Source organism: Cicer arietinum, chromosome 8, assembly GCF_000331145.2.
Source record: "Cicer arietinum cultivar CDC Frontier isolate Library 1 chromosome 8, Cicar.CDCFrontier_v2.0, whole genome shotgun sequence".
In the NCBI taxonomy this organism is placed as follows: Eukaryota; Viridiplantae; Streptophyta; class Magnoliopsida; order Fabales; family Fabaceae; genus Cicer; species Cicer arietinum.
In genome coordinates, this window is record NC_021167.2 from 11,839,475 (window position 1) to 11,849,944 (window position 10,470).

Here is a 10,470-nt window from a genome sequence, read left to right on the forward strand (position 1 = left end):
GAAGCTCTTTGTGTGGGAATCATGTGGCTGGAGGAGGTTCATGAGATGAAAGGTTTGGTCTAACGAAACTTTCAAGAAACATTTCCATAGGATAACTTTAGTAGGCTGATGTTGGAAGACATTAATTTTAATTAACTTTCTAGTCATGATAATAATATTATATGTTTCAAGTTCACATTAGATGAGGTAAATGAGGTGGTGTGAAGCGCAAATGGTAACAAAAGTCCGGAAATGGACTTCTTTAATTTAAGTTTCTTTAAAACTTGTTGTGATGTTCTTAAAGATGACCTATTAGACTCCCTAAATGTGTTTCACACCAATGCAAATTTGTCGAAGGTTGTTACTACCATATTTACAACACTAATTCCTAAAAGAAATAACCCATAGGAGTTAGTGGATTATAGATCTGTTTCTATCATTACTAATATATACAAGATCCTAACAAAGTAAACAAGCTAAAGAAAGTGAAACATAAACTCATTTCCATTATGCAATATGCGTTTATACCTGTCGTCAATTACTAGACGAAGTAAGTAGTAAATGAATTAGTTGATTGGGTGAAGAGGAGGAATGATAAGTGTTTTCTGTTGAAAGTTGATTTTGAGAAAGCCTTCGACTCAATAAGTTGGAAAATACTGCAACACACATCATGAACCAAACAAATTTTTTCTCTAAATGGATGTCATGGATCAAAGCATGTATATAATCAACCTTAATTTATGTTTTGGTCAATGGCAGCCCTACTAGCAATTTCGGGGTGGGAAAAAGCTTGCAACATTATGATCAGCTTGTACCATTTTATTTTTTGAATTGGAGAAAAAAGTATTATCAAAATTGGTGGAAAATATTATGATTACAGGTTTACTTAGCAAATTCCGAATTACGGAAAGAAGTCTCTTTTCCATTGCTATAATTTGCCAACAACACGGTTTTTATTGGTAAAGGTTTTTGGTATGACTTTAGGGCATCAATGTTTTGCTCCTAAGTTTTAAGTTAGTTTAAGTACTGCAAGTTAATTTCCACAAAACAATATTTTTGTATTTAATTTGTCATCTAAATTTGGGATGACAACAACAACATTCTTATCGTGTAAGGTGAATAAGTAGACTAACGGTTTGGATAGGGCGACACTTATCTATTGAAGGGATAATAGCTTTGTTCAAATATATGCTTTCAAGCCTTCTGATATTCTTCTTTTAATTTTATAAAACTATTAAGAAGGTTTTGTACAACTTAGTAGCTATCTAAAAGAACTTTTTACGGTGGGGGAGCTTTAATCAAGAAAAGTCTATTGGGTGTGATGGAAGAAAGTTTTCACTTCCTAGGTGAAAAATGGTTTAAGTTTGAAGAATCTAGAGCTTTTTAACTTGGGATTTTTAATATATGTGGAAATTGAGATTTCTAAATGAGAACGAGACTTTGTGCTATGCAATTTTGGTTGAGAAATATGGCTTATAAGAAGATTAAGTGGTCTAACTAGAACCATTTAAGTGTCAATAGAATTGGCAGTTTCGTAATCATTAATTGTGCAGATTTGATTATATTTGTAATTATGTAATTATTATTACAATTAATTAGTTAGCCGTTATAGTAAGACCCAAATAATTATGTAACAATATTATTTAAAGGAGAATTCTCCAATGGAAATGACACAGTTTACAAATCAGAAATTCTGAGTTTGACATGGTATTAGAGCTAGGTTGTGATCCAAATCAGATTTCTCGGTTTTTTGCAATCAAATCATAGTTCCTTGCCGACGTCAATCATAGTTTTCCTATTGTTTCTACATTCCCGGTTTTCACGTCTCCTAAGTTCTCTTCATTTGTTTCCCTCGACATCCTGTTCACCGACAAGCATGACACCCTTTTTGTGCGTCTTAATGGAAAAGACTACTCTACATGGGCGTTTCAGCTCTAGATTTTGTCAAAGGAAAAATGCTTTGGGATCATGTCAATGAAAGCGATTATGCCCCTGAGAAGACGCAGAAGGATGCATATGCCAAGTGGGAAGTCAAAGATGCACAAGTCATGACATGGATCATAGGTTCTATTGATCCTAATATCGTTCTCAATCTCCAACCTTTCGTTACGGCAGCAGAGATGTGAGACTACTTGAAGAAAATATACAGCCAAGACAACGCTGCTCGGCGGTTCCAGCTTGAACATGAAATCGCAATTTTTCAACAGGAAAGTCTTTCCATTGCTGAGTTTTATTCTCATTTTATGAATCTGTGGGATGAATACATTGACATTGTTTATAAAGATTTGTCAAGTGAAGGACAAATCACTGTGAAAAAAGTTCACGAGATAACCAAACGCGATCAATTTTTGATGAAATTGAGATCTGATTTTGAGGGACTAAGGTCCAATCCGATGAACCGAGCTATTGCCCCATCCTTGGATACTTGTCTCAATGAGTTGCTTCGTGAGGAACAACGTCTTCTCACTCAAACAACCATGGAACAACAAAAGGTTGTTTCGCTCCCTGTGGCATATGTGGTACAAGGCCGACCTCGTGGGCGAGACACGAGTACTGTTCAATGTTTCTGTTGCAAAGGACATGGACATTTTGCTTCCAACAGTCCTAAAAAGTTTTGTAATTACTGCAAAAAGGATGGTCATATCATTAAAGAATGTCCGACCAGACCACCAAAGAAAACTATAACAGCCTTCACTGCATCTGTTGGTCCTTCTGCAGCTCCTATTTCGGTGAACCAGAACCCGCATTCCACCGTTCCAGCCTTAACCCCTAAAATGGTACAACAAATGATCATTTCCGCATTTTCTGCTTTGGGTCTTTCAGGTAACGTTACTTCCTCTGATTCTCCTTAGTATTTTGACTTAGGGGCATCTAATCATATGACCAACAATGTTGCTGCCCTTACCAATGTTACAAGTTACTCTGGTAATCTCCAAATACAAACCGCTGATGGAAACAATTTGCCTATTATATAAATTGGTGATATTTCTTCATCTCTCACCAATGTTTATGTTTCCCAAGGTCTTACTAGTAATCTTATTTCAGTTGGTCAATTAGTTGACAATGATTGTAGAGTTGAATTATCAAAATCTGGTTGTCTTGTGCAGGATCAACAATCAGGGAAGATGATCGCGATGGGCCTAAAGTTAGACGTCTTTTTCCTCTTTATTCACTGAAGTCTCCATGTTCTTTTATGTCTTTCATTTCTTGTAATTCTGCAATTGTTGATTTTCAAACATGGCATATAAGCGTCTTGGTCACCCAAACTCAAATGTCCTTTATGACTTGATGAAATCTGCAGTTCTTGGCAATACAAATTCCCCATCTCTTAGGGCTATTCAATTTGATTGCATTTCTTGTAAACTTGGTAAAAGTAAAATTCTACCATTTCCAATTCATCAAACAAATGTAAATCAACCTTTTGACATGATCCATAGTGATTTATGGGGAATAACACCTGTTATATCTCATGCTCGTTATAAGTACTTTATCACTTTTATTGATGACTATAGTCTTTTTACATGAGTTTATTTTTTGCGCTCAAAGGCTGAAACATTTTCTGCATTTAAATTTTTTTATACCTACGTTTAGACTCAATTTTCATCTACCATTATAATTTTGCATTCTGACAATGGGGAGAATACACATCTTCTTTATTTCAGGAGTTCTTACAGAAAAATGGCATTATATCACAAAGGTCGTGTCCTTTTACACCCCAACAAAACGGGGTAGTAGAAAGAAAAAATCGCCATCTCCTTGATGTTGTCCGTACTCTCCTGTTGGACTCCTTTATACCCTCTCAATTCTGGTGTGAAGCTCTCTCCACCGCTGTCCATCTTATTAATCGGCTGCCCTCTCAAGCCTTAAACAATGATTCCCAATTTTTAAGGCTATATGGACAACAACCATCTTATAGCAATCTTCGTACCTTTGGTTGTGTCTGTTATGTTCATCTTCATCCCCAAGAACGCACCAAGTTTACAGCTCAATCTGTTAAATGTGTTTTCCTTGGTTACTCAAGCCACCAAAAAGGTTTTATATGCTATGATCCTAATCTCAATAGGATACGGGTTTCTAGAGATGTTATTTTTCAAGAGAATGCATTTTTTTTCTGCTAACCAAGATACTTATTCTCCTACATCCGCATCTATTTTGCCTCTATTTTCTAACAATTCTGCAGGAGAATCAGCACCTAAGCCGCTTTTGGTGTACCAAAGAAGTCCGAAACCTCCATGGCCTCCTCCTGATCATTCTCTGGTTGTTGATTCGATACTTCAACAAGAACCAGTAGCATTACGTCGCAGTACTCGCACTCATAATCCTCCAAAAAATTATGATCCATCTTCACCTTTATCTTTGACAACAACTTTAGCTTCTGTTTCTATCCCTTCTTCATATAAACAGGTTGTGGAGCATAAATGTTGGCAAGATGCTATAGAGGTAGAACTTCTAGCACTAGAAGAAAATCAGACATGGGATGTTATTCCTTGTCCCTCGTCTGTTAAACCTCTTGGCAGCAAATTTATATTCACTATAAAGCTTCGTTCAGATGGATCCTTAGATCGCTACAAGGCTCAGTTAGTGGTTCTTGGAAATAAACAAGAATTTGGCCTCGATTATGATGAGACATTTGCACTCGTGGCCAAAATGACTATAATGCGCACTATTCTAGCCATTGCTGCATCTAAATCTTGGCAAATACACCAGCTAGATGTTAAGAATGCATTTCTTCATGGTGACCTCAAGGAGGAAGTTTACATCAAACTTCCTACTGGTATGACCTCCACTTTATCTAATAATGTTTGCAAACTAAAACGTTCTTTGTATGGGTTAAAACAGGCACCAAGAGTGTGGTTTGAGAAGTTTAGAACAACACTTCTTGGCTTTTCCTTCATCCAAAGCAACTACGATCCATTTCTATTTACACAACGAACATTAAAAGGGATTGTGATACTCCTTGTTTATGTGGATGACATTGTCATCACCGGTTCAGATCAAGAGGTAATCCATAAAATCCAACAATTGTTGCATTCCACTTTCCACATGAAAGATCTTGGGCTTAGAAGTACACTTCCAACCAAAAGGCATCTTTGTTACTCAACACAAATATATTCAAGATTTAATTCATCTAGCCGGTCTTAGCAATGCCGCTGTTGTTGAAACACCCATGGAAGTTAATATCAAGTTAAGACGGGATGAAGGTTAACTCATGACAGATCCCACCTTATATCAGAAGTTGGTTGGCAGTCTTATCTATCTTACAATTACAAGACCCGATATCTCTTTTGTTGTCCATATAGTCAGTAGATTCATGCAAAATCCTAGACATTTGCATCTTTCAGTTGTACAACAAATCATCAAATACTTATTGGGTACTCCTAGTCGCGGTCTCTTCTTCCCTAATAGTTCAACAATACAACTTCAAGCATACAGTGATGCTGATTGGGCTGGCTTACTAGACACAAGAAAATCTACCACCGGTTGGTGCATGTTTTTAGGTGATGCCCCTATCTCTTAGAAGTGCAAGAAACAAGATTCTGTATCTAAAACCTCTACTGAAGCAGAACACCGTTTCATGTTTGCAGTATGTTCAAAAATTATTTGGTTGCGCAGTCTTCTTTCGGAACTTGGTTTTTCCCAAACAAAACCAACTCCATTGCATGCTGATAATACAAGTGCCATACAAATTGCAGCAAATCCAGTATACCATGAAAGAACAAAGCACATAGAAGTCGATTGTCATTCAATTAGGGAAGCCTACGACCGAAAAATTATTACTCTTCCTCTTGTCTCAACATCAATTCAATTGGCTGATATTCTCACCAAATCATTGACACGTCAGCGACATAATGTTCTAATCAACAAATTGATGCTTATAGACTCACTAGCGTCAATTTGAGAGGGGATGTCAATAGAATTGGCAGTTTCGTAATCATTAATTGTGCAAATTTGATTATATTTGTAATTATGTAATTATTATTACAATTAATTAGTTAGCCATTATAGTAAGACCCAAATCATTATGTAACAATATTATTTAAAGGAGAATTCTTCAATGGAAATGACATAGTTTACAAATCAGAAATTCTGAGTTTAACATTAAGAACCTTAAAAGCACATCTTTGTGGTGGAGAGACCTTTGTTATGTTGGTAACTAATCTTCGTTTCATAATAGATTGCATTTGAGACTTGGATCTAAACATAATGTCCAATTTTGGCTTGACAACTAGGTTGATGAAATCTCTTTTGCATAATTATTTCCAAGACTATTTGCTGTTGTTCTGTATATAGAGAGAGTTTTGTTGTCGACATGCCAATTGAATCGCGTGATCCAAGAATCTATTGAAACGACAAAACACGAGTACGATAAGTTGTTGAAAGAATCTGTAGCCATCCAACTGAAAGCCGATATGCAGCCTTCTGCCAAAAAATGACGGTGTACCTTTACACCATCTAAAATTATGGTGTTCGCGTGGAAGATTATGTGATAGCGTCTTCAAACCTTAGACACTTTGTTATATAAAGATATTTTAAATGATGTGAATCTGGCTCTATGTATTTTATCCAAAAATGACTTGGAAACAGTTAACCACTTTTTCTCTCAGTACTATTGATCCGATAATATATGGAAACATGTTAGTTCTTGGCTTGGGTTACACGCTGCATTCAATGGAGCTGTTACTACACATTTTGAACAATTTGGAGGTATGTTCAAAGGAAAAAAAGAATGATAATATGGCTTTCTATTATTTGGCGAATCTAGTTGTATAGAAGTGGGTGCATTTCAAAGGGAATGACGATTAGATTCAAGAAATTGTTGAAAATGTCAACGTAATTTCGTGGAGCTGGTTCTTTTTTATATATGGTAGGAGTACATATTATTGTTTCTCTGATTGGAATTGTATTTTATTTAATTTTTTCCCTTGCTTTGCAAACTTTATTTGTATATGGATTAAAGTATCCTTTGTACTCCATTAATACATATTTGATTATCTAAAAAATCAAAATGAAAAAAATTTAAGTAATTACGTCAAGCTAATTTTTAGGCATTCAATAACAACTAACAAATACTTAATATGAATCTCGTTGTTATCCATGTCTAATATGCATTTTACACTTATATCTTTAAAAGTATCTTCAATAGTAACAACTAACAACTAAAAATTATATCTAAAATAGCATCGCATTGTTATCCACGTTTAATATGAATCTTACATTTTTGTTTTAACATGTGTTGAAACATCTTGTTTATACTTGAAGTGTTAACTCGATGGTAATAGTTTAACCTTTTAATTTCATAGTATCAAATTCAAATCCAATTAAAAGGTCATCAATATCATTTTAATCAATTTGGCTAACAGAATTCTATTCCAAAATAATCTACAAATCAAGGCAATGGACCATATTTGAAAATATTTGGGTCTCCCTATACCTATGTGGGAAGATAAAAAAATGATATTTTCAATCCGTTGATGGATATAGTGTGGAAGAATATTAACTAAAATATTAATATTTTTCTCTTACAATAATTAATAACTTTCTTTTTTAAAACATGTGAAATCTACTAAAAATAGCCTCAAATAGAAACGTCTAAAAATCAAGGAAACAATATATATATATGTATTTTGCGCCTTAGAGTGGGAAAAAATCACTTTCTTCCAATACTCTCTTTCTTCTCACCATCATCAATTAGTGATAATTATTCGAAGGCATAGACAACAACAACACACGATGTGGAATCTTGATAAAGATTGGTACACTCCAAGAAGCTTTCTAATGCTCCAACCTAATATGATTTTCCAATAATCATACTACTACCTATTCCTTCATTATTGTTATTTTTTTTCTTTTTCTTTTGTTATGTTCATATATTATTCTTTATAGGGTGATCGGTTCATACCCAATAGAATTTTGATGGATCTTGATCAAGCCCATAGTTTGCTCACTTACAGATCAACCAAAAATATTCACAACCAAAATTTTAATGTATGTTTTTTCGTTGATTCTTTCGACTTTAGATTTCATGAAAAGCAATTCTTGAGAGTTGTTTATTACTTTTCCTTTTCAAGATTAATCTGGTTTTAATCTTTTCTTTATTATTTATTTCAGTGTTGAAATCATTCATTTTATTCTTTCTTTTAAAGTTTTTTATTTTTCGATTTCAATACGTTCAAGAAAAGTAATTCTTGATCAAATTCTTGAGGATTGTTTGTTACTTTACTCTCCAAGATTAATCTGGTTTTAATCTTTTGTTGTTTATGTGAATGTTGAAATCGTTATTTTACAAAAAGTGGGTCTTTATTTTGTTTTATTTAACACTTCTTCTTGTTATAATGACAGGAAACGTATAGACAAAAATTGGATAAACAGCTGACTTTGGATTCAGATGGGAGGCCGTTTCGGATGTTGGTTTTTAGGGGATGTCCAAAATCAAACAAAAACTCTATTTGTCATATCGTTGTGTTGTGACAACAAGACGCTACAAAATTTCTAATCAACCGCGATCAACATATCCATCGGAAACTGCCTCAAGTTTGGTTTTGGTTTCATTTTAATCCATTTGTCAAATAAATTTATCTACCTATGCAAAGTGCACCTATTTGTTTTTAGGGTGCCCTTGTTTAACTGAAATATAGTTTCTTGTAAAGACCTTGAAATCCCAAATGTACTGGCTTTTATTAAATTGGAATACTGATTTTCTTTATGTGCACATGATATCTTGTACTTAGTTTTTATTCTTCATAATTAGTAAAATTTCCCAACTGTTAGAATTGATGTAATATTTTATTTTGTTGAGATAGTTTATGTTTATGTGGATAGGAACTTAGGCATTCTCATATTACAAGTAATAAATCATAATATGCCTAAATGTTAATATTCCTTTTGAAGGGATCAATTAGAAAGTGTTTTCATGAAATAAGTCTTGTGCTGTAATCTCAGTGGATAAATTGATTAGCTGTGGTTGCAGAAGGAATTAAATGTATTAGATGCACCAGAAATCAGAAATGATTTCTACACAAACACAATGGAGTGGGGGGAAAAACATTCTAGCTGTTGCTTTAGTCAAAAAAATGTACTTGTGGAACTCTTTTACTGCTCATGTGTCTCAGTTGTTTAAATTCAATGACAATAATTATCCAACTAGTGTTTCTTGGTAAGAGGATTTAAAGTATTTCACAATTAGATTTATGTACTCTAATCTTCGTCTCTACGATGTTGTCACTTCCAAGCTGGTAAGTATGCATGCATCTCTCTCTATTCATCTGCTTGGTTTCACAATGGACTTATTATTGCTTGATTTTTGATTTTCAAATAAAAAAGCTAGAAGGTCATAGTGAAAGGATAACAGCTCTAGCAGGGAATGAAACTATTTTAACTTCCGGAAGCCATGACGAATCTATAATCAACCATGATGGTAACTAGATTTAAATTTCTATATATTTTATTTAGGAATACATTAAGTTTCCGGTAACATAAAATATTGTGACAATAAAATAACATTTTGCTGTATTATGATGTTCTTGTGTGCAGTTAGAGCAGGAAGTAACATGACTTCCTAGGTAAAAGGGCACATAGAAGCAATTTGCAATTTAAAATGATCGAAAAGGGGAAATATGTTGGCAAGTGGTGGTAGTGAAAATCTAGTCCATGTGTGGGAGTCAAATAAAATGAACTCATCAAAATTCTTGCATTGTTTTAAAGACCACATTGCTTCTGTCAAAGCACTTGTTTGGTGCCCTTGTGATTCATCTATGCTTGCTTCTGGAGGCGGTTTCGACAATGGATTTATTAAGCTATGGAATGTACAAAAGGGAACTAACATTTGCAGCATAGATACCAAAGATAAGATTTCTGGATTAGAATGAAATATACATCACAAAGAGATATTAAGTGGCCATGGCTTCATTTCAAGTGCAGAACACAACCAACTTTGTTTGTGGGAATATCCATCTATGACTAAAGTTGGAACCTTGGGCACTCATACTTCGAGAGTTCTCCATTTATCTCAGGTGAGTTAAGAGATGTTGAATGAGTTGTAATTAGAATATTTAACTACTAAGTTACTTACTTATTAATTGATTATATTATGCTCTTATGTCTTATAGAGTTGAGATGAGTTAACAGTTGTTTCAGCTGGAGCAGATGAGTCTTTTTGCTTTTGGAATATTTTTGGGCCACCTGCCACTAAAACAAAAGATAATTCAGGTTTGGATAGTCTTTTATCTATGAAGACAATGCTGATAACATGATAGAAACATACCAACATTGTTGTCTTATAGTAGCATTTTTTTGTATAAATTAGTAGTCTTCAAACTCTTTACTATGACAGTGATTTTTAAAATTGAATGTACATTTTTTTATATTGAAAAATAGCTTTTGTATTTTTATCCGACACAAGTATATTGAAACGAGAAAGTTCACCCAAATTAACTATCACATTGATTTTCTGTTTCTAAAACAAATTAAATTCATTGATGGATCTATAAAAGT

The 10,470-nt window shown here is 34.0% G+C and overlaps 1 pseudogene; it reads left to right on the forward strand.

Moving 5' to 3' along the window:
- The first annotated feature begins 7,710 nt into the window (after window positions 1-7,710).
- On the forward strand, window positions 7,711-10,265 carry LOC113784941 (cell division cycle 20.3, cofactor of APC complex-like; annotated as a pseudogene).
- Window positions 10,266-10,470: the final 205 nt, after the last annotated feature.